The sequence below is a fragment of the Papio anubis genome, chromosome 4 (genome assembly GCF_008728515.1).
Source record: "Papio anubis isolate 15944 chromosome 4, Panubis1.0, whole genome shotgun sequence".
Lineage (NCBI taxonomy): Eukaryota > Metazoa > Chordata > Mammalia > Primates > Cercopithecidae > Papio > Papio anubis.
Genome location: NC_044979.1, coordinates 95,929,471 through 95,954,579, shown reverse-complemented (window position 1 = coordinate 95,954,579; position 25,109 = coordinate 95,929,471). Strand labels below are relative to the sequence as shown.

Sequence of the window (25,109 nt, the reverse complement as noted above, 5' to 3'; positions counted from 1 at the left end):
AAAGAGAGGACTGGCTTGTGGAAGTGTAGGGCACATGGGTCTCCTATCTATACTTACAGGGGAATTTAAAGTCCGGAAGCAAGAAGAGATTGGTTCACTGTCACACAACATCTGTATTATTGAGTCTCACACACCTAGGCTTGTGTGATTTGGCTGCAAAAGGAGAGATCATTCTGATACGAAGCAACTGAAGCACTCTGGAGGGAAGGAAGCAACCGAGTGCCCGCTGGGGAAGGGTGCAAAGCCGAAGATCATAGGGATCTAATTGCCCGGCCGTGCAGCGTAGCATCCTTCACACTGCAGTGCCTGTGACTTGGGGGGATGAAGCAAATGCAGACAGTAGCTGTCCCCAACTGCAGCAACAGAGAGAGTTCCTGAGTGCACGTTTCATGTCTTGCCAGAAAGTTTCAATTGGTTGTGTGGGCAGGATGCAGAGGTGGCCAGTGGGAGGCAAAAAAGAGAAGGTGACTCCCTGCTGAGCAAAGATGCGGGAGCCTTCCCGGAAACAGACAACCACTGCCTCTTGCAGGGCAGGCTCTCTACCCACTTTGTGTGTGGATGGAGCTGCAATGGCTTTCCATAGCTACTCACTGAAAGAATAAAGTAATCAATGACACAGCACTGGTAACCTCACAATCCAAACATTTTTACAATTTTGAGATTGTAGTAGCAGGAGGGCCTCTGCCTCCCAATTCCTGATGGTAAAGATGGTAGATTCCAAAAGGATAGCCGTTTTTATGTAAATATCTGCCAGTGCAATTGAGCTTACACAAGGATTACCTGGGAGTCTCTTTCACCAAGGAGCCCTGTAACTCCCTCTGTCCTTGTGTCCAGGGCTGCTGGAGGCTGGGCCAGCTCTGTGGGCATGAACTACTCTTCCAGGGGTTGGAATAAGGAGCATGGCCTCTGGGTTTCTGCTGCACCTTCTGGTTTTGTCTGTGTGCATATTTTCATGCACATGAGAAATTCCATTCTTGCTTTTTACCCAAACATTTGTGAGTTTTCTGTACAGAGGTCTGGGGCCGCTGGTCAAAAGCTGTAACTATGGTAGAGAAAAATTAATTTAAAAATGGAAGTTTCTACCCTGATTTTTTTTTCTTTCTGGGGTCCTTCAAAAATAAATATGGTTGTCCCTCTGTATCCGTGGTTCTGCATCTGTGAACTCAACGAAATCCACAATCTGTGGATTGAAAATATTCAGAATAGGATTCCATAGAATTCCAAAAAGCAAAATGTGTATTTGGCCCACACCGAGTACTACCTTTAATCTACGTGAATGAAGTGAAATCTAGGCCTTGTATTAGGTAATATAAGTAATCCAGAATTTATTTAAAGTGTACATGAGTGTGTGTGTAGGTGACATGCAAATACTACACCATTTACATCAGGGACTTGAGCATCCATGGATCTTGATATCACTGGGCATCCTGGAACCCCTACAGGTTCTGAGGGATGACTATAATTGTCACACAGTCTTTTGCTCTTAGTCATTTCATGTGTTTGGGAAAATGAAATTCTCCAACTGAATGAGCAGTTGGTTTTCACCAGCTTTTGCCAGACATCATGAGCTCCATTGTGGTTTCGTTCAGCCTCATGGCTTTCAGAGGGAGCTAACTCCCAAATTCACACCTCCAGTTCAGGCCCTCCTCCTAGCCTCCAGGCCCACATCTCTACCTACTCAACCCCTCCACTTGAAGGGCTAATTAGACATCTCAAATTAAATCTGACCGCACCCGAACTCCTGAATACAGCACTGCAAATTAGCTGCAACCACATTCTCCCTGTCTCAGTAACTGGCAACTTCAGCCTTCTAGCTGCTCTGACTAAAAACCTTGGCATCCTCCAGGCCTTTTCTCTTTTGTTGTGTTTCCCCCATTCAATCTGCCAGGAAAACCCATGGTATCCAGAATCCAGTCATTTTCCTACCCCCTTGCTCCCACACTGGTCTGGGTTAGCATGGTCTCTCAACTGGATGACTTCAGTCAGATGCTTTAATGTCTCCTACTTGGTCTCTCGGCCTCTACTCTTGCCCCCTGAAGTATGTTCTCAACACAGCAACCTGAGGGCTCCTTTGAAAATCCAAGCCTCATTATATCACTTCTCTGTGCACAAGCCTCCAGGCACTCTCCATTTCACACTGAGTAAAGCCAGAGTTTTTACAGTGGACTCCCAGGCCCTACGTGATCTGCACACCCTGCCCCTACTTCCCTGCTTCTCTCTCTGACTCGTTTCCTCCTGTTTTCCCTTTTGTTCACTCTGCTCAGCAACAGTGGCCTCCTTTCTGCTCCCAACTTAGGGCTGTACACCAGCTGTCCACTCTGCTGAAAGGTTCTTCTACCTGAAAAAATGCTCACAGATCCTCAGTGAGGCCTGCTCTGCCCATCCTATTTAAAATGACAACCTGTCCCTCTTCCCTTCTGAACTCCAAATCCCACTTACCCTTGGCTATTTCATTTTTCTCTAACCCATATTACCTTTTAACATAATATGTAATTTACTAGCTGATTATGGTTATTGTTTACTGCCTGCCTCCACCAGTTAAGAATGTAATCTCCATGAAGGTAGAAATTTTTGTCCATTTTGTTCAGAGATGCATACCATGTGCCCAGAAGCTTCCTTGTACATAGTTGCTGTGCAACAAGAATTTGCAATGAATAAAACACTTTCCCTCAGCATAACAAAAAGGGTTTTGGGTATTACGGAAATGGGTAAAAGATTTGAATATAGAAAGGATACTATTGAAAGAATCATTTTGGATCACCTTCACTTTTTTTTTTTTCCTCTTGACGGGTGGCATATGCTAGAAGAGTCAATTTCTTCCTTTTTTTTTTTTTTTGAGACGGAGTTTCACTCTTGTCACCCAGGCTAGAGTGTAAGGGTGTGAACTTGGCTCACGGCAACCTCAGCTTCCTGGGTTCAAGCGATTCTGCTGCCTTAGCTTCCAGAGAAGCTGGGATTACAGGTGCCTGCCACCATGCCTGGCTAATTTTTTGTATTTTTAGTAGAAACGGATTTTCACCATGTTGGTCAGGCTGGTCTGGAACTCCTGACTTCAGGTGATCCACCTGCCACGGCCTCTCAAAGTCCTGGGATTACAGGCGTGTGCTACCGTGCCTGACCAAGAGTCAGTTTCATTAAACCATTAGATTAATTTGTCTGGAAACTCCTCAATGCAGGGAGAGACCAATCAGACAATTTGGACACTATATGCTGACCCTTGACACAGAGCCCTGCACAAGGTAGATACTCTGAAATGTTAGTTGAAGGAACAATGAAGAAATTTAAGGGTTGGTCTTACCATTCATACAGACTGCTATTCTAGGCCACTAAAACAATTGAAATTATTTACATATTCTTAATACGATGTAAATTCACTCGCAGAAGTTATTTTAAAAATTAGGGGTGGAGGTAGGTGGGAGGTCTATGGTGGAAAGAGTATATATGGGAGTTGGAAATCTTGGATGCTGATTCTGGACCCAACATACTGTGTAGAAATCTGGGATTTTTTTGTTTGTTTCTTTGTTTTTTCTCTAAAAACCATAGAAATAGCTGGAAAATCTGCAATTGTTTCCAGTTCTAAGCATTCTTTCTAAGAAAAAAAGCCACAGTAACCTTTGTTTCCTTCTCTTCCCTTCCCTTCCTTGCCCCATCTTCCCCATTCCCTTCCTCAAACATGTGGGGCTCAGGCTACGTGAAAAGGCACGTTAGTGTTGAGGTTAATAGCTCAGACTGGGGAGGCAGCTAGCCTGGGTTTGAATTCAGGGTCTACATCTTACTAGCTGTATGACTTAAGATAAATTACTGAACTTCACTGTGTATCATTTCCTCATCTGATAAATGGGTTAAAAAAATTCCTACCCTACAGGACTATGGTATGAACTACCTAAGATCATGTTAATTGCATGTTAAAAGTCTGGCATAAGGTAAGCATTAGGTAAATGGGAGCTATTATGAGAAGATGAGTGGGAAGGGGAGAGGCCACATCTAACATCTGAGAGATGGAATAATTCAGAGGTGGAACATCTATGTGAATAGAGTTGTCTCTATTCATATTTCCAAGAGGTTTGCAAATGGACCAGTAGGGTGGAACTTCTCAACTCATTGATATTTAGGATACACATAGAAAATAATACATGATTATATAACTGCATTTTTGAAACAGAAAAAAATCAAAGACCATTACCTCCAAAGAATTGTCCCTGCCTGTTCCCTTCTTATTCTTTATAGAGAAGAATGGGGCCTCTTCATGGATACCATTGACCAAATGCTCTCATTCATGCTCTAGAGAATAAAATGCCCACGTTCATTAGAAAGTAAATGTCTGCCTCTTGAGACTGATTTGGGCTCTGTATAATATAAGGCTATGATTTTCTAAAAAGAGTAAATTAAGAAAAAAAAAGGCCAACTGAGTGTTTTCATTCAGAGCAGAATTAATGAACAAAACTGACGGCCTTAAGACTGTATCATTCATGGCAGCCGACAAGCTCCCCTCTCTTTATATGGACCATCATTAGCCTACTCTGAGATCTGAGTCTTGCATGTGTTTAATTAGGTAATTTTTGGAGATGAAGGAAAAATGATTAAATTATCTGGACTCCAGAAAAAAGCAAAAGATCCTTATTTCAACCATCCATCAGGCCTTGACATCTAGAGTATTACATGCTATAACTCAAATGAAAATATTTCACTTAAAAGTACAGTGCCCCTGTCCATGATATCATTAAAGGAAATCATTAAGCATTTATGCAGCACTTTGTGCCGGAAAAGTGCTTTATCGTTATTTTTATTGCTCACCAAAACCCTGTGAAGCAGGTCCTTCTCTACATCTTAAAACCAAAACAGAGAAGAGAGATGAAATTACTTAGAATCTCAGAGAAAATAAATGACTGGATCAGAATGAGAACTTTGAGTGCCAAAGCCAACTGTTTTAATCCACTGAGCCATTAGGTTAGATGTTTATTCACTGTATACGGTGTTATCTGATTTGGAATTGACTTTTTAAAACTACCTAGATTATTGATTATATAGACCTGGTACAGAAGCTGCACCATTTACAATCACTTCCATTCATCGTGAGCATCTCCAAAGAGCACTAAGTTCCTAAAGAAATTTAATTAAAAAGAAAAAGTCAATGTACTTTAAAGATAGGCTTTATTGCGCTATGGTATTCAATAAACACTGAAATCTCTGTTTTGTGCCTTCATATTGCGCTTTCCATTCTAAGTAGGAGGGCACTTCTCCATCCAGTGACCCAGGAATGCAGGTTCCTGCCATCTCAGTATGTGGTTTCCAGGATCACTGAAGCAGAAGTGAGCAAGTGTGGAGGGCCCATTCCTGTTACTGCATACTCTGGACCAAAGTGATACATAGTCCATCAGCCCTTTTTCTCATGGTCTTTTGGCCAGAGGTAGTCACATGGCCCCCAGCCCAACTGTAACCAAGGCTGGAAATGTTGCCAAGCATAGGGCCCAGTTGGAGAATATTTTTGCCTCTTCCACAGACTGATTTTAGCTTGATTTCGATTTGAACTTTTTTTTTTTTTGATGGAGACTCACTCTGTCACCCAGACCAGAGTGCAGTGGCGCAATCTCGGCTCGCTGCAACCTCTGCCTCCCAGGTTCCAGGGATTTTCCTGTCTCAGCCTCCCAAGTAGCTGGGACTACAGGCATGTGCCACCACGCTGGACTAATTTGTGTATTTTTTAGTAGAGACAGGGTTTCACCATGTTGGCCAGGCTGGTTTCAAACTCCTGGCCTCAAGTGATCTGCCCACCTTGGCCTCCCAAAATGTTTGGATTACAGGCATGAGCCACTATGCCCAGCCTCAGATTTGAACTTTGAATTCAAAATGGTAACGAGAGTATTTATTCAACTTCTGCCTGAAATAGGTGACATGATATCCCTTATAATATTTCTTTTATGGGCTCCCATTTCCTTAGTGCTTTATTATTTTCAGCACCCTTCCACATGGCTCATCTCATCTGATACTAGCAGAAAGAGAAATTCTGATAGTCCAGAAGACTGCTGTAGTTCCCTTTTGTTCCCTCTGGTTCAGCAGCTGTGGTACCTATGAAGCAAGGTCTACAGCTTATAGAAGGTATATCTTACTAGCTCAACCCCTGGAACTGGTCTTTTACAAAAGAATAAAATCAGAAGTAGTATTTATTTCATCATTGGAACTAAATCTTGGTAGACTATGACCACATCTTTTGTTCACAATTAACAACATCAGTGACAGGCTCAGCTTCATTGTGATTGAGTTTGTGGAAGCTGAGAAGATTCTAGGTTGAAAGGAGATAGGTAGAAGAGGCCTGGAATGACTGAGTTTGGGGTCCAGGGCAAAGCTAGATCATTCCCGAAACTGCTGGAAGACTGGTGTTGGAGGCTTTACCTGCTAGCTTTTTAAAATTAGCTGTGAGATGATTCTAAAATTAAAAAGAAGCTAAGATGGAAGTGAAATGTGAAATGGCATGGAAAGAAATGGGTGGTTCAAAGTTCTGGATCATGGAATCATTTCCTTTGGTAGTGGTGAGCACAAACTTAGATTTCAACTTTCCCCCCTAGTATATGTTCTTAAAACATGATTGCCAATAGGGCAGATAAATCCCATGGAGTGGTTTCCAAAGGAGGCCAATGATGAATTTGTTTACAGATTAATTGGTCAGGGCTCTGACTTTAGCCTTGATGTCCTCAGCAACTGCTGACAACTTTGGCCTAATTTTGGGAGGAGATTGTATTTGGCTGGGTTGCTGAGCTCTTTCTCAGAACCTCTTCTCAGGACAGTTGCCAAATGCTCTTTTTGAAACTGTGTTCTGAAATCCGAGGAAAGTTGTTTTGGGTCATCGCCTGGGGCCTGATGCCCCAATTGGAGACACACATGTTACAATCTTTATATTCCATTAGAGTTGAAAGCAGATATCATCAACCTTTTTCCGCAGCACCCAATAACTAGAAAGGTTCTCTGAACCTTACTAGCTGCCTGATGAGAAGCAAGGAATTTTACCTCTCTATTGTTGTAGCAATTTCTTAGTCCAACACAGTCCTTCTCAATGCTTTTAAAACCAGGGCTCCCTTTGAGAAATCATGAAATATCTCAAGCCTAGTGTGCTGGAAAGACTGGTATACCTCCCTGAAGCTTGATTCTATTCCTTGACTTGAATAATTTGGGTAGGTTTCTGTTTCTTGCAATCACACACGCCCTGATTAAGCCTCTAGAAATGGGAACATATCTAGAATGGTCACTAAAATATAGCTGAGTTTCAGCCCTCCAAAATGTCAATAAGACATTGTTGCCCTCATAACTTTAATGTTTCTCTAGGAATCATAATGATGATACGAAAATACAACCTCGTCATTTTGTTTTAAAAAACAGTGCCGTTTATAAGAAAAAAGATATATATCTAGCCAAGGAGTGGGAGGGTGACACAAAAGGAGTAGGGTGAGGAAATAAAAGGAGAAAATAACAAAATTGTCCACGTCAGCCTTTGCCGCTGGCTTTTGAGCTATTCTTAATCCTGTCAGCACAATTAATGAGGGGAAAATAATTCCCAGAAGAAATGTAGCTGGAGGCACTGACCTGCCCTCCAAACCCCTCACGCCAAGAGGGGCAAAGTCTAGAGAAAGTTTCCCCAGTGAGAGTTACTGGGAAAATGACTCTTGGTCCTGGGTAAAACTTTCTTTCTTTGTCAACCTCAGGCAAGTTAGTTTATGGCCAAGAATATACACGGTGCTTCAAATGCAAAGGAAGAAACTGTCTCTTCAAATGGTTTACGACTTAGATGGGGAAGAAATGTCTACACTCTAGAAATGAAATGATGAAAGGACCTTACAGAGCAGGGGTACTCTGGAGCAAGCCAGGGGATTCATAGGTAAGCATTCTTGGAAAGTAAAGCTTTCACACTGGAGTAGTTGGGAAAGATTTCAGGAGAAGGTGGATCCTGGTAAACCTTAGAGGAAATATGGCTCCATGTGGATGAGGAGAAGCAGGAAAAAATGTGGATAGAGTATCCTGTGTTGGAATGGCAGGAACAGAGTGGCCTGATTCTAAGGAAGCCTTTGTATTCAGTTGCAACAGTTAAAATAGAAAAATGTCTTGAGTTAATGTTGCCTCCATCTAAATGCCAATTACACTCAAATCCACCCTTCATAAGCGTGTTAATGACTGAGTGCAGTGGCTCATGCCTGTTATCCCAGCACTTTGTGAGATCAAGGTGGGAGGATCGCTTGAGCCTAGGAGTTGTAGACCAGCTGGGGCAACATAATAAGATCCTGTCTCTACAAAAAATAAAAGATTAGCCAGATTTTGTGGTGCCTGCTTGTAGTCCCAGCTATTCGGGAGGCTGAGGCAGAAGGATGATGCTAGCCCAGGAGGTTGAGGCAGCAGTGAGTCATGATCATGCAGCTGCACTCCAGCCTGAGTGACAGAGCAAGACCCTGTCTCTAAAAAACAAAAATAAAAAAAACCACTTTTCATTACCAGCTTAGTTTGCATAATCCAAGACAATATACAACTTTATTTCACACATTAAAGTTAGGCAGGCTCACCTGGGATTCAGATACTACAGAATTTTTTTTGGGTGAGCTCAGAAAGAGATGGGAGAAAGTGTGCTAGTAAGAAAGTCACCTATCTCTTATTTTTAAAAAAGAAACCTTAAATCAATATTTCCATAAAATTTTATTTTTGTTTCTAATTTACATTATAAACCCAGTTTCTAATTTTAGCACTGAAATTTAGGTACCAGCAGCAACAGATAGGTGCCTTGCCATAATAAGGCCTCACATTTTGCATTCACAGAGCATTTTCACATTCATTACCTTATTTGGGTAGTCTGTTCCCAATTTTTATTCTTGCTGCTAAGGGTTTTCTACAACGTCACAGAGCTATGTAATAGGAGAATCCAAATTGAAGGCCAGGTCTCCTGACCTGAGTCTAAGCCCTTCCCAAACCTGGGCCACACCACCTGTTTCAGTGGAGGTGTCTATTGTGTAGGCCCAGAGGCAAACACAGCAATCCTCGATGTGGATGAGGGCACAGCAAGCCAGCCAGTCTCACTGTGGTGGGAGCACAAATTGATATGCATCCTTTGGAAAAAGCAATTTGGCAAAATGTATTGAGAACATTCATACTGTTTGTACACTTTGACCCAGATACTTATAGGAATCTGTCCTAAGAAATTAATGTGATATGTGGCTGAAGATTTTCATAGAAATATGTTTACTGGAACGCTACTTATAATTCCAACAATAAAAGGTTAGTTAAAAACATATGGTGCTGGGTGCAGTGGCTCACACCTGTAATCCCAGCACTTTGGGAGGCTGAGATGGGTGGATTGCTTGAGCCCAGGAGTTTGAGAACAACCTGGGCAACATGGCAAAACCCTGTCTCTACCAAATAATACAAAAATTAGCTGCCGTGGTGGCGCGCATCTCTGGTCTCAGCTACTCAGCAGGCTGAGGTGAGAGGATCACCTCAAGGGTATAGTGAGCCATGATCATGCCACCGCACTCTAGCCTGGGTGATAGAGTGAGACCCTGTCTAAAAAAAAAAAACAAACATTATGGAAAGAATGTGAAAATATTTATAATATAAGACCAAGTGAAAAAAGTCGTCATCCAGATAGAATAACTAGCAGAGAAACAAGATGTATACCAAAATGTTAACAAGGCTTAACTGTGAGTAATGAGACTACAAATAAAATTTTTTACATTTAATACCCATTTCCCATGTTTTCTATAAATAAGATGTTGTAATTTTATTATCAGAAAAAAGATTATATTTAACAACTTTTAAATTGTAAAAGCAGCCAGTGAGAATAAACGCTAAAAATAAGGAGTGATTTGGGGATTAAAAGTGATCATTTTATCTAGATTGGTTCATAAACTATACGGCTCATGTTCAGGAAAAACTAACAAACAAAAATATAGTGCTAATTTGTTACATTTCCAAGGAGAAGATTAAGGATGTATGATTTAAAGATGAAAACCACAATTGCAATAGAGCATGTGGCAAATATTTCAAGCTAGCAAAGTTTGACTAGGTAGTGGAATCACTTTCATGACTCAAGAAAGCTATACTGAATCTGCAGGAGTGAGGCTCTAGGAAGCCTAACTAGGAGAAGCTCTCGCAAGATCCCTGCACCATGTGGTCAGCTGGTTTCTTCCTCCGTGGTCTTTGGCCCTGGCTTGTTTTGCGTGATAAAAAGGAAGAGTCATCGGAGAGCTTCACATACAGCAAACACAACCTCAGAGATATTTTGGAGCTTTCCGGGTGGGAAAGAAAGACGTGGCAAAAGCAGCCGAAGGATTCAGGGTTAACACTTTGCCTTTTGAAGATATTTCAGTTCTTGGAGGGCTTCCAGTCTGAATTTGGGGAATTCATCAACAGGAAAACAAATAGCTGGCAGGCTCTGTATTTACTCTGCCCTTCTCAAGGTTGCAACATAAATCTCCCAACTTGGAAAGCATTAAGGCCGAGGAGACATTTTGTGAGTTCAGGGACTCTCCTCCAGTCTGCAGGAACCACATCTACCCTCATTTCGGGAAAACACAGGCACCAGCCCTCAAGGTGCTGCTGGAGACAGTACTGACACTGTTTGACTCGCTTGGGGCAGACTGGGGAAATGAGAGCTGGAAAACTTGAGTTCTCCAAGTGAGAGCTGTTGGTCTGCTTTGGAAAAAACCCACTTACGCCAGGAGAATGAAAGCCCTGAGAAGTTCTCATTGGGTGAGTTTATAGCAGGCTTGCCACGAAAAATACCCAATGGTTCTTTTATGGTGTCCGAATTGTAATATAGCTAGATCAATTCTGGAAGCAACCTTCTTCAACACCACTGGAATATATATGCTCCCATTCCCAACGTTTCCAATTAGCAGAGAAGCTAATGCTGGAAACCATTACATATAATCCAGAAAAACTATCTATGTAACATTATAAAAATTGAATATGTGTCAGAAGTGGATTTAGATTCTTTAGGTTAATATTATTTTTGCAATTAAGTAAGGAACTGACATTAATTTACTTGTGATATGTGATTAGGTTAATTTACTCCAGAATAATCTTGCATTTTAAAAATTAAAAATGGTAGCTGTATCTTCTCATTATCAATCAAACTAGCAGTGGCACTACAGAAACATCGTCATTTTGTACTCAATTTTGCTCTTATAGACAGTCAAATAAGCACTAAAAATGACAAATTACCATGCTCTGATAGATCTTCATGTTTAAGTACCTACAAATAACTGTCCATTTGTGAATGGTTAAGCTTAATCCATTATTTTTCCTATAAGCAAGATAACCTCTTTCATAAATAGAAATCTACAAATAATACTTAGAGCAGTTTGACTCTTAGATGTAATAATGCCACAGTATCTAGAAAACAAAATAGGCTTACAAAAATAAAGCTAAATAGTTTATCCTTTTTTTGACCTTCACAAATGTAAGTGTTCTATCTATGGCTCTATAAATTGTTTAAATCCTTTAATGATGCAAATGTGCTGATAATGTTCTTATACTTGCTGGAACTATGGTTCTGTTAATATTTTGAAAATTACTTTAATTAACCTTATTTCATTTTGTAGTAGTCATAGAACACTTTCATATTTTTAAACTGTGCATTAATTTGTTTCATCATTAACCTTGGGTTTTACTCTTGGTAATTATGGTAATTCACAATTTGGGTTGTGTCAGGTGCTAGTGGATTCAAACAATACATATTGTGGGAACCATCAATAGCTTTGGTGGTTAGTTTGCAGGGGACAGAAAAAGGGCTTGGCAGGCTGGAGGGTAGAGGGGCAGGGTTCCGCAGAAGATTCCCAGGAATGGTTTTTAGTTGGCCAAGGACTCTGGTGGAGGAAGGGGGATGCTGAGTGGCCTAGATCAGGCACTCACCGACCTCCCTAACTCCTCCTTCTGAAATCAGAGAGAGAGGAATCTGTGATAGAAGAAGGAGGGGAAGGAATGGATAGCCCCAAACACTGTGCACTATAATAGTTAATCATATTGATAGTGAGCGCGCGCTCTCTCTCTCTCTGTCTCTCTCTCTCTCTTTCTCTCCAGGCAGGCAAAGACTGCCACCATATGCAACTGACTCCTGCATTTTTCATCTGCGTCCCCAATTTGTCACTCGAAAACCCAGGTCTCAATCCTCCCTGATTTTTCTAGAAACACCACTAGTATCCAATTCAGTAGGTCCCTATCATGGGCAGTGCGGGGGCACCGGGCATGGGCGATGCTCGTGTGTGACTCGCAGCTGGGCAGCCATCCCCGCGGGCGTCCTGGTTTCCCTTCCCTCTGAAAGCGCCGCGGCGGGCCAGCAGGGGGCGAGTTTCACTTCCTCACGGGAGACCCAGCCGGAATCACAAATGCCGCGAACGACACCCTCCTTTCCTGATCTGGCTAGGAGTCTGTGTCATTAAAACTCTCAGTTCTGCTTTTCCTTACATTAACATTATCTTCATTTTGAGCCTATCACATTCAGTGACAGAAAAGGAGATCCCGTGAGTCACTGGAGGTAGACTTACAAGAGATTAAGTATGGTATTTCATAGATGTTAGTGACATCACTCGAAGAAGCAGTGCTTTCAAAGAGCAGGATTCCTCATATTCACTCTTCGGATACCTAGCAGTTTTCAAGGTCTGGGTCTATACTCAGCCCTTTTCTTGGAGGAAGGTGCTCATCTTCCCACACAGGCTACACAGGGAGCACAGAAGGTTGTGACAGGTGGTGCCGGGCCATGTGAAGCCCTCCCCCTCGTCCTCCTGCCGGGGGCATCTTACATATTGCTGCCACTGCCGAGGGGCATATCTGTGTATAGCTGCCCAGCAGAGTGGAGGGAAGGTGTTATGTAGGAGGGAAGACTCCTGGATGGGTAAGAGTTTGGGCTAAGTCCCTCCTGGTCCAGGTAACTTAGCTGGCACCTGCAGATATGAGTGGTGGGAGATGGGCTCCCGCGGGTGAAAGAGGGGCACCACAGAACCACAGGCTTTTCTCAGGTCGGGGAAAGACCTTAGAGATCACCTAACTCAATGTCTTCTTTCCTGATGCCCAGGGAAATTGTGAACAAATCACTACCACAGAACTAGGCACGTCCCCTGGTGAGCAAATGGACACCTTCAGAGAAGCCATTATCTTTCCTTGTGTATTATGTATCAAAAGCTAACTGTTTAACAAGCAACCCCGTGTCACAGTGGCTTAACACAAAACACGTTATCTCTTGCTCCTGGAACCACTGAAAGTCAGTGTTTCTTGGGCAGCTTCCATGCAGTGATTCAGTGACCCAGGCACCTTTCATTCTGTGGCCCCACCGTCCCTAGGGGCCTTAATGTTTGCTGCTGAGTACTCTACATCTGGCTGTGACAGGTAGAGAGGGAAAATGAAGGACTGTGCAGGAGGTGGGCAGGCCTCACTGCCACTCACATTCCACTAGCTAGACGCCACTCACAGGGCCAACCTTCCCCCAAGGCGAACTGGGAAATGTACTCCAGCTGTGTGCACAGGAAGAAGATGGCATGGCTCAGGGCAAGCACACAGCAGTGTCTGCCCCATCTATCTTCAAAAGAAACAGTATTTGAGTTCTTTTGGGTTATTTATACTGGGTAGCAGAAGGCACATAATCTTTGGAGGTGGACAGACTTGGGTTTGGGTAGTGGCTGTGTGACCTTGGGCAAATAATTAACCTTTAGCCTCAGTTTGCTCAGCTGGGAAATGGGGCTATCTTGTGGGTATTACTTGAGGTAAGGAATGTAACTTGTCTATGTTAGCACGTGGTCTCACATACTTGTTTGTACAAACCAATGGGGCTGGGAGTATTGTTGGGGGAGGAGGAAACAGGCTTCCTGTGTCCCATTTCCCCAACCCTGGATGGTAGCACTGCTTAACAGCTCTGTTAGACACCAAGAGTGGTGGCACTTTCTTCTGTCACTTGTGAAATTTCAGTGTAATTCATTCTAATCAATATGGGACTTTGGAAGGAAAGAAAGCATTCCCCAAACCCACAAGCAACCATTTTATTTGATTCATAAAAATTCAGTCACTGAGAAGGCAGTTCCAACAAGAGAGTTTTGATCCTTCTTGCTCAGGCTGAGATGGTCACATCTAGAAAGTAGTGATTTTACTATTTTCTTCTGAAAAAAAAAAATTCTGAAGAGCAGTGAAAAGAGAAATAATCTAAGCTGAAGTGTCACTTTTCACTTATGGATATTGATGCTCTAAGACTAAATCTGGCTCACAGGAGTAAAGAGAACTGCCTTTTCATCATGGGTGAGACACCGCGGGGTGGGATGTGACTCAGGTATCATGGTGTGCCCAGGACCTGGCACATGAGTACTGGCACATTAGAGGCTTCAATAAATATTTGCTGATCGAATTAATAGATGATTGAAGACAGTTACACAAGCAATAACAATGAAAACAATTTTTTGACCTGAAACATCACTTTTTTTTTGCGGGGACTGGGAGGCAGTGGAATCCTGCATTTTAGTTTTTGGATTCCCTGAATGGTTTCTTCAATCATAAATGTTTGCTAACCACCCCTCCCCCCCAACACACACGCTCACCCACATGCCGACATTCTATAGGAAGGTAAAATAAAGAGAAAGCCGAATAGTGTCTGCCTTTTTAGAGCATTGTCCTTTAAAATAACCTTCCAAGCCTAGCTAATTAAGCTTAGTGGCGATAAGATATTGAAAGCAATAAATAAATCCACATCCAGAGCTCAGAAGGTTAACAGTTTTTTGAGAAATTATTGTTCAAATCCAAGGGTAAAATGGCGTCCGAAATTACAAAACGTGGTCCTGTAGTGCCCTCTGGTGTCTTTTGCCTGGAATTGTCAAAGCCTGCCATTGCGCCCAGCTCTAGTCATTAGCATAATCTTGATTTATTTATACATCCAGGACTTTGGGGCCCTGACTTATTTGGAGGGGAAGTGGGGGACACAGGAAGTGGGGACTCCTTTCTTTCAGGCTCTTTTTCAAAAGGGTTACCAGCACAATGTCAAAATAATTTTATATTAAACCTGGTATAAGATTTAAAAATTGAAACCAATCATTATCTTGAAAAGATGCCTTTACCTCCAAAAAATTATTGACTTTTTTTTCCAGAAGGCATATTATGCAGTTTCTTTTGTCCATTAAGCTATTCTTTGCAAATCAATTGGACAGACGACAGTTTTTAATTTCAGAAAATTAATTATCACCTGTAATAATTGAGCCATTCTTTATTTTTTTCTTGATACCCATTCAGTTAAATAAAAGACATGCAGAGCTAGTCTATGAAATAGAATACAGATTATGAATAAAATTAAAATATTCCAAAAGACAGCATTTTTTATGTTAAAAAAAAAGTGTTGTTGAAATTTATTCCATAAGGATATTCATATTTTGAGGAAAGGGAAACTAGTCAAATTATACATATTAGGCAAGTGAAAATGGTGAAAGGCAATCACTGAGTTTTAGATTGTTAGTATTTGTTGATGAATCTGGCTTAACTCTAAATGCTGCAGCCAACAAGGTAAAGTGCTATGAAAAAAAAAGGGTCTTCTTTCACCACCTTCTATGAAGATGAAAGTCAATTTAATTTTCAATTTGTAGGTATTTAATGGGTGGCTTTGAGCACCAGGGACTGGGCTTAGGCCTGGCCTGGGTGGAATCTCTGACCCTCAGGAGCTCCAGGCCCAGGAGCGGGACATGTTGGCAACACCCGCCATTTGCAGTCCAGGGGATGCAGACTGTGCTGGAAAGACAGCATGCAGGAAGGAGCCTGTGAGATTGAAGGAATCAGGGGAGGCCTCCCTGGAGGACATGACCTTGGAAGATAGGAGTCAGCCAGGTGGGCAAGAGAGGCGGGGCATCACAGACACAGGAAGGGCCAGCAGAGCGCTTCTTTGGAGCAGAGATATGGAGGGGAGGAGAGGTCAACCTAGAGAGGGTCCCCACCATGCTCTACTGAGCCGAACAGTTTTATAACAAGAGCCTGGAGTGCTCTGCAGGGTTTAGACCAGAGAGGGATACGTGCAGCCCAGTAGCCCAGAGAACATAGGTTGGAGGGGAGCCAGCTGAGGTTGACCACAGATTCTCAGTGGAAGGACAGTACACGTCTCAAATTCTTCTCGCTTTGTGATAATAGTCACCAACGTTTTGAAGACCCTTGCAAGGCAGGAGCGCAGAGCAGAGAAGGGTCTGGAGCTTTGGCGCTTGGCAAGACCTCCCTGAAAGCCTGGCTTGCCCACTGCCAACCTTGGGCAGGTTTCCTGAGCTCTTGAAGCCTCGGTGTTTTCCCTGGTGGACTGGGCATGAGGAAACTACCTTCCAGGATTGGAGAAGGTGTATAGGATGTGATTGGCAGAGGGGCTGGCACATTGTAAGTGCCCTGTAAATGATACTTTACTTTTATTAAAGGGAAAATGATTCACATCATAAAAGCTCCAGACCACGCCAGGCCCCTGCATATAATCTCATGGCAACTCCAGACCATCTTATAGCGTCTGGTTATGTATATTTTTGTATGATTATATGATTAATGTCTGCTCCTTCTTCTAGCTCCACAAAGGCGGGACTGTGTCCCGCTGACGGCCCATGTGAACCTTGTCACTATGGGTCATGTGCGTGGAAGGTGCTAGAAAATAGCCATCAAATGAAGGACAAGGAGAATGGCTGGGGACTGCTCTGCCAACATCTTCTTGCTTTGGTGATGATAAAACTAAAAAACGGTAAAGGAGCCCAAATATTTCCCATAATACTGTGATTCTGGGACTGAAAACTTGTTTTGTAATGTACAGTTGAATTAGGGGCATTAGTGTCCTCATTCTAGCCAATTGGGAGGACAAAGTTGTGGTTGAGAGAACTGGCCTCTGAGTCGGAAAGACCTGGATTAGAGTTCCAGATTCATCACCAACTTCTCTGCGCCTCCATTTGCTCATCTGCGAAATAGGGATGAGGTGCTTTGTTTGCAGAGTCCTGAGGACTAAACAAGGCAACCTACTTAACACCCTTAGCACAAACTCAACTCCTGTTTTTAGGTGGTATTGATTGTTGACTTTATGGATGAAAAATGTCTTTCAGATTCTGGTTCGCTGTTCTGTAGGACAGGAAAGACATACAGTGGTTTCCATATTTATTCTCTGCAGTAAAGAAAAATTATCCTGTATTCAGCATTAAAGGTTTAAAAATCTCAAAAACAACAACTTCTCTGCATCTCTAAATTCACATTAAAATTTTTCAGTGTATAGACAGAAATTGTATATAGCTGTAATTAGTTAATACTATGTGCTGTTTTCAGGTTTTAGCACTGTTTGAATATGTGTGTGTGTATGTGTTTATGTATTTTTAGGAAGTAAATTAATTCATTCCTCTTTATATATAAATATAAAAATATTCATTTCTATACAAACATGAAAACAAGGAGAGACTGAATGAGTTTGACTTCATTCCCATGCCAACCTAGTATTATTGGGTGCTGAGACTAAAATCCTGGTCTCTGGAGGGTGTTCTGAGTAAGTTTGGTGTCATTTAATTCTTTGTATGACGTCTTCTTGTTGCTTGTTTGTTCCTTCCCCCACTCATCAGCGTGGGTGGAGGGCTTACCACCTGCAGGCAGAGGACTGCGTCAGGGCTGTAGATACAAAGAGGTCCATGCACCGAAGGAGCTCGTGGCACGGGCAGAGCTTCTCAGAGGGGTGTGGGTGTCAACCCTATGGTGTTTTGGAAATTTGGACTGACGTTTTTGTCATCATAAAATTGAGTGGACAATGAAGATATTCCATGGGCAGAGGCCAGTGTTGGCTGGAGATCCCAGAATGCCTCAAAGTAATGCCTGGAGTAATGCCAGTGTGCTCCTCTCCACACTGTCCTCTGACAGCCAAAGGCTGTCCTGCCTCCTGCACATCTGTTAGATGTCCCACCAGACAGTCACTGATAAGTAAAGAACCTGGTTAAAATTATCTAAGCCTAGTTCCTGAGTCTGTTTTATAATTAAACAAAAAGGCACGTGTACGTGTGTGTTTATATGTTTCATTTTATATTCATATAAATACATAAATGTTTAGTTTTTGGCTCTGAATTCTCCACCATGCAAATCAAGAGAAGATTATACTTCATTGTGTTCAGGGTTTCATTAAGAGTTTTTCTTCCATATGGGATGAATATCACCCATGGTATCTGAGTCACCTGCACAGCATGCTCTGTGGGGCCACACTGTGGGGTCCCCTGCAGCACCCATGGGGTTCCACACAGGGGGCAAATGCTGGCTGTGGCTGTATGCCTTCTGGAAGTCAGCTGGAACATTTACATGTTGAAGTATGTATATATATATATATTTTTTTTATCACAAATTACTTTTGCTTTTCCTTTCTGTTACAGATAGGGCATTGTATTGATTGTGTTGTCATTGTTGAAATTATGTGCTTAGTTAGATTATCTCTGAATTTCATTTCTGGGAAGAAAAAAGAGGCATTTCAGAATATCTGTTATAAGAAGGGGCTGGAGGATAAGGCATAGGGACCACTGATCTAGGGCACAGAGACAGGAAAACAGATGCGTATCGTGCTGGAGAGATGGGTTGGAAGGCCCCTGGCTGGGACTGGAAGCAGAGACCCTGAATACAAGACTAAAGCACATTTAATTTATTATTTTATTTTAGTTTTGAGACAGGATCTTCTGGTGTCACCCAGGCTGGCATATACTGGCATGATCTCAGCCCACCAGTGACTTTCACCTCCTGGGCTCAAGGGATCCTCCTATCTCAGCCTCCCTAGTAGATGGGACTATAAACACATATTGTGACGCCTGGCTAATTTTTACCTTTTTTTTTTTTTTGGTTTCACCACGTTGCCCAGGCTAGTCTCAAACTTCTCAACTCAAGCGATCCTCCTGCCTTGGCCTCACAAAGTGCTGGGATTAAGGTGTGAGCCTCCGTGCCTAGCCAAAAGCACACTTAATTTAAAATGCTATTAGCATACCTATTAACTAGAAAGAAAAATATCATAAGCGTTCAAATAAAAATATCTTCCAGCTTGCATCAGGAAGTGGAAAGAGTCGTGTGTTCTGAACCTGATGGTTCCTTAACTTCTACCCTGACTCTGAACCATAGTTTCCACACCTGTAAAATAACTGGGTTGGGTTCAATCTTCTCTGGTGTCTTTCTTTGCTAAAATTTTATGAGTCATCGACAGCAGCTGTCTGATAGTAAATCTGTCTCATTTTTCTTATCATGAACTTCATAAAGTGGCATGGATTTTTTTATATTATTTTCCAGTAAAAAATTTAAACACTACTTTTAAAATAAAAATTGGGCAGAAGGTGAAACAAAACCCTGTAATTCTATAAATCTGCACATTTGCGGAAATTTTACTCACCGTACAACTGCTAGGTAGAGTTTAATAAAGATGTATGAGTTTCAAATCCATGTCTACCAATCATTAGTTGCATGACCTTGCTTAACTTCTTATCTCAAAATGGGAAAAATAATTATCCCTACCTCTAGTACTATGAGATTTAAATGAGATAATGCTTCCAAAACACTTAAAACCTACCATGCCATTCAGTTTTGCAAGATGAAAAAGTTTTAGAGATCGAATGCGTAACAATGGGAATATACTTAGCACTAGTCAACTGTACACTTAAAAATGCTTAAGATGGTACATTTTATGCTATTTGTGTTTTACTACAATTAAAACAAATGAATTGACCAGTCATGGTGGCTCATGCCTGAAATCCCAGTACTTTGGGAGGCCAAGGCAGGAGGATCGCTTGAACCCAGGAGTCAAATGCCAGTCTGGGCAACATAGTGAGACCTCATCTCTGCAAAAAACTTAAAAGTTAGCTGGGTATGGTGGTGCTTGCCTGTGGTCCCAGCTACTTGGGAAGCTGAGTTAGGAGGATCGCTGAAGCCTGGGAGGCCAAGGCTGCAGTGAGCTGTTATGATGACACTGCACTCCAGGCTGGGTGACAGAGTGAGACCCTGTCTCAAAAATAAATAAATAAAATAAATTTTAAAATGGGATTGCAAAATTTATATACAAATATATGTACTAAGTGCTTCATAAATATACTGCACCTATGATTTTAATATTTATTTTTGTTTTCTGGTGGGCTCTCATGCCGCCCATACATTCCACAGACAAGGGCCAAGTCCTGGGCTAGGCTGTGGAAGTCCAGAGAAGAACATCATTGCTGACCTCAAGAAGCTAAGGCTCTGCAAGGGGAGACAGGGGAGTAAACAGCTGCCATGGAAGGTGCCAAGTGCTATGGCAGGCATGTGACCGGCAGGATATGAGGATTCACCTTCAACTCTGTGTGCTTGTTGTGGGGAGAGCCCAACGTGAAGGGTAAAGACAAAGTGGGGAAACTGCCAGAAGAGGCTTCCTACAGTGCCTGGGGCCTGAGCTCAGGCGTGGAGGACACAGTGGAGCTGGCCAGGCTGAGATGGCACAATCTGGATTCTCTGACTTGATGACTGGGGAATGCTGGTTCCACATCTGCACTGAGATACTTACGATAAGGGTAAACAAAAATCCCCTAAACAGGGCATGAGATGGTACCAGGAGTGAAAAGGCACCACCCTGTTTGCCCAAGAAAGACCAAACCCCAATAATTGGGAAACACCGCCATTCCTTCCCCTAAAGCCAAGGCTCCTCCATGCGAAGGGGAGGATGGTAAGGCCCCCTGTGTGTGCTACACATGGTCCTGGCAGAGAGTGCTGTGTCCATCGCTCACCCATCCCCTGGGCCTGGCCTTCACACTGTCCGGGTTCTGTTTAGCGGGGCAGCCCCATCTACTTGCAGTTCACCAGTCACACGCAGCAGCACAGACCAGTTCCCCTCCACCTGCCTGCCACCCACACCGACAGGAGATGAGATGGGAAATAATGGGCCTTCCTCTCGCCTCCCACATGAGCGTTTGAGTTAATTCGTATCTGGGCCTCATGACTCAACATATTATTTTGTGCATTTGCTTTATCACAGACTAGTGGTTCTAATAAAATTAGTACTAGTCCACATTATCGGTTCAAAATTAGAATTACATGCACAAAACAGATACAATCTCACCCAGTCTTCTAGGGCTAAACCATGGAACTGACTGTAAAATTTATTCTTTTTTTCATCTCTGTAGTTTCATTTTCAGATTGTTTTCAGCCCTTAAAAGAACAAGACCTATTTCAACTGGATTTTCCTACAGTTCTTAGGTAAGGTGAGCATCTAATTCAGTACCCAAACTGGGACACTCATGAAAGTGAAAGGCAGGCTATTAATAGTTAAGCAAGGACAATAGCATATGCCAGAGCTGCCACAGGCAAACTGTGACAGGTGGTCACCCTATTTTTAGGGGCAGGCTGACCCTCTTCAATAGTCATGAATTAGTCTTACTAAGCAATGCTACTTTTTCTGATGGCTTTAAAAAAAACCATTAATTTGGGGCAATCATCTCAACAAATTTGAGAAATTAAAAGGAGAAGCAAAGATATATTTACATCCAGATATATGTGATTGCTTGGGACTTCCTTTGACATGAAACTTGCAAAGTATAAGGGGAAATCTGGGCTGGCATTTCTCTATGCTTGTGACCTGGACCAAAGTATGAAAATGTACTTATTTTAACCCAAGGCACTGGAAACGTTGTACAAGTAGCACTAGAGTCTCTCTTCATTCCACAAAAGTCAGATTTGAGCAAATGGAAAGTTCACCCTTTGGCTTGAAGACGGAGTGTACATCAGTAAATATGAGACTGTTTTTCTAGGAAATAACGCTTATTTAGAAACATCCAGGTGTTATCCAGAGAGCCTGACCTTGACTCCAGGTTGATTCAGGTGAAACTGGCTGTCTAGTATTCCTGCCTTCAACTCTGCCACCTGCCATCCATTCTGCACTCTCCTCTAGCCAAGGAATAATTTTCCATATGAAAGCATGAGATATTTTGCTTTCAGTTTTGCTGGTGATCCTGAAACACGTGAACCTGAGGCAAAAAAAGGAAAGTGCTGTACCTTTGGTCCTTAAAGCAGCAGTGATTTCTCCAAATGCGAGGGCTGCATCTAAAAGCATGCCACGGTCTCCCCGCTACCATGGCACAGGTTTGCGTGAAGACCCACTGTGATAATATACAGGATGGGCTAGACTTTGCTAACTGTAAAACACCACAACAATGTGAGTTATTTTTCTTGTTTGAGTGTTTCCTGGATGGAGTTGAAATATTTTGACAATCACAGATTGAACTGTAGATATCTCGCCCCGTGGATGATGAATTGTGTTTTAACAAGGCGATGCTCCACTGAGTTGTAGGTTACATATTTCTCTGTCAGAAGCAGCCCACACTGAGCAAGGTAGACAGTGGTCTCGAGTTAGGACATGTGTGGAGTCCTGGTGAGCTCTAGAGAATAAATGACTGCTAAGAAGGAAGAAAACGAGATGGTGGGAAGGAAAAAAAGAAGGAGGGAGAGAGTGGTGGGGGAAGAAGGGAGGTACAGGGAGGGAGGGGAAAAAGAAAGGAAGAAAAAGGAAAAAAAAAGAAAAAGAAATGAAAGGTTCGGCAAGAACTCATGATGGTTTCAACAGCACAATTTGCAATTCATCCTAAGGGAGCTGGGGTACACACCCGCCCGTGACCATCCAAGGGAAAATCTCACTAGAATGAGGTCATCTTTCCCCTCCAAACAACCAAGACAGAAAATGGCAGGTGAATTGGAATTGCACTCCCACCTTGCAATGTGTGGATGAGATTTGATTTCTCTCCATCATGTGTGTGGTGGACCTCGGGCACCCAAGGCTGGCGTCCACACTGACGTAGACTGAAGACCCCAATAGGAAGATGGCTGAGACCTGGGAGCTGGGCGCCTCCCGCAAGGAACTGCTGATAAAAAAAAAAAACCTTTGTCAGGGCACAGGTGATCATCTTTTATCAAAATTGTTGTCCCTCCTATCTCATAACAAGGCTGCCCGTGTTGTGTGTGCGTGCGTGTGGAGGGTGCGTGCGTGCTGCTGAGCGGGTGCATGCCTCCGTGTGTGTTTGATGTCTCATCTGGTGTGATTAAGGGAGAAAAGGGGTGGGGGGACTGTTCTTTGTTTATTTTGCAGATAAATCTCATCTTTAATCCGGATGCACAGCAATGTCTTGTGCAAAGGAAAGGAAGCCCCCTACGCCACCCCCTGACATCCATATAAATCACAGGTTTTATTCCTCTGCTGTGAGGGGGCACTGCAGAATGGAGCAACGTTGCAGACTCTCATTGGGTGATGCTTCATTACTTGGTGGAAAATCCCCAGGGCCAAAACGTTATTTAAATGTGCTATGAAAATAAATGTGATTTATATATGTGTCGTCTGCTGAGACGTTCTTCTCTGTTACTGCAGGTGCTGTCGTGCATCAGGATTAGCGCCTCAATTTATCGCCGGTTCAAGCTGCACACATGCTCCATGACAGGGTGTCGTCTGCATCCCCGAAAGTTCCAGGAAGGAGGTGGTGTTTGCTGAGTGGTGGGCTTTAGATATTTAGCAGTGTGGTTGGCTTTTATGGGCTGAGAATGTGTGTGTGTGTGAGCGTGTGCGTGCTCATGCATGCTGGTGTTGAGCCTGGGCCATGGTTTTGTTTGAAAGGTGCAGGGAACAGACACTTTGTACTCAGATGCATCAATTTCCAATGGCAGCAGAATGCTGTTTCTGGTTGAAAGAGAAAGAAGAAAGCGAAATCTTCATTTCAGCTTAGGACTGGGGCCCACATGTTTAGCTCAAAGTGAGTGGAAATCTCTGAAAAGCAGGTTTGGGCTAATGAATGTCAGCAGGCCTTCAATGTAAATGGGATTTGAGTAGCGGAAAGGAGTGTTGTTGCGATGTTTCCAATACCAAAGAAAGATATAGAGGGGCAAGCCTTGTCTTAAGGGGATGAAGAAGGTCCCTCCAGCTGCCCAAGTAGAGCCTTTTCCAGTGGGCTTTCAGACACTTAGAAAACATGGCTCCTACCACATGCCACGGGGCACGAGACCATTGCTCCAGACAAGTAAACCTGAGGCGGGGGGAGGTGGCAAAGCTGCAACCAGACACCACGAATGCGATATTCTACAATACAGAACATGCCACATCAGTCCTCACCACAGACTTGCCTCTGTGCCCCTCATTTTAAGGATGACAAAACTGAGGACCACAGAGGTCAGTATCTCAGAGTCTGGAACTCTTCATCCCTGGAGAATCCAGGCCTTCTGCTTCTGGAATCCTTCTTTGGGCATTCTTTAAACTGGTAGCAACTCGTGTCTTGCCAGTCTTGTCTCTGGCTCCCCTACTCTGTTTTTCTTCAAGATTAAGGGTTTAAATGATATCTAAAGTAGGACCTACCTAGAAAAAAGACCTACATACAATTACTTTCAGATTAATGTGGGGAAGCAAACAAAGGAACTTACGAATATATTCTATTAGGCTGTTATTTTAAATAAGCAACGGTCACTCTGGAGCCCTAATGGGAAACCTTAAGAAAAACCTTTTTATTTTGAAATAATTTCAAATCCATATAAAAATTTCAAAAATAGTGCCAGGAGTTCTAGTACATTTTTCTTCAGCTTCCGTGTTTGCTTTATCATTCTGTGTGTGTGTATGTGTGTGTGTATTTCTTTTCTGAATGGCTTCGGGATACACTATACACATTCTACCCCTTTACCCCTAAATACATCAGTACACATTTCCTAAATTCATTTACACAACCACAGTACAGTTATCAAATCCAAGAAATCAACATTGCTATAGTATTATTATCTAATTTATAGACCTTGTTTGAACTTCAGTAAATGTCCTACTAATGTCCTTTCTAGCAAAAAAAAAAAAAAAAAAAAAAAAAAGAAAAGAAAAAAAAAAGGAGAAAAAGAAAAAGTTTGTTTTCCACTTACTTTGGGATTGTGTGAAACTCGTGTCTCATATATGGGGACTTATGTGAGAGGGTTGAGTGTGCTAAAGTTTTAGGTTGTTAAACTAAAAACTAAACCTTACCTTAAAAATATACATATGTTATATCTATAGTATCTTCACCTTGATAATTCTTCTTTGATAATTATGATTAAATGTCCATAATGGGAAAATTCAGAATCTTTATATCTGTGAACCAAAAAATAAAACCAGATTCTGCATTCCTCGTGCATTTCAATTC

General features: G+C 42.5%; 1 long non-coding RNA gene across 2 annotated transcripts; it reads left to right on the top strand.

Moving 5' to 3' along the window:
• The first annotated feature begins 9,542 nt into the window (after positions 1-9,542).
• On the top strand, positions 9,543-24,804 carry LOC103882959. Of its 2 annotated transcripts, XR_001900856.3 has the most exons (3): positions 9,543-10,722; positions 20,110-20,492; positions 21,102-24,804. It is a non-coding gene; the product is annotated as an uncharacterized LOC103882959 (long non-coding RNA). The 2 variants fall into 2 exon arrangements; XR_004183236.1 differs by having other exon boundaries at positions 20,110-24,804.
• The last annotated feature ends 305 nt before the right edge of the window (positions 24,805-25,109 follow it).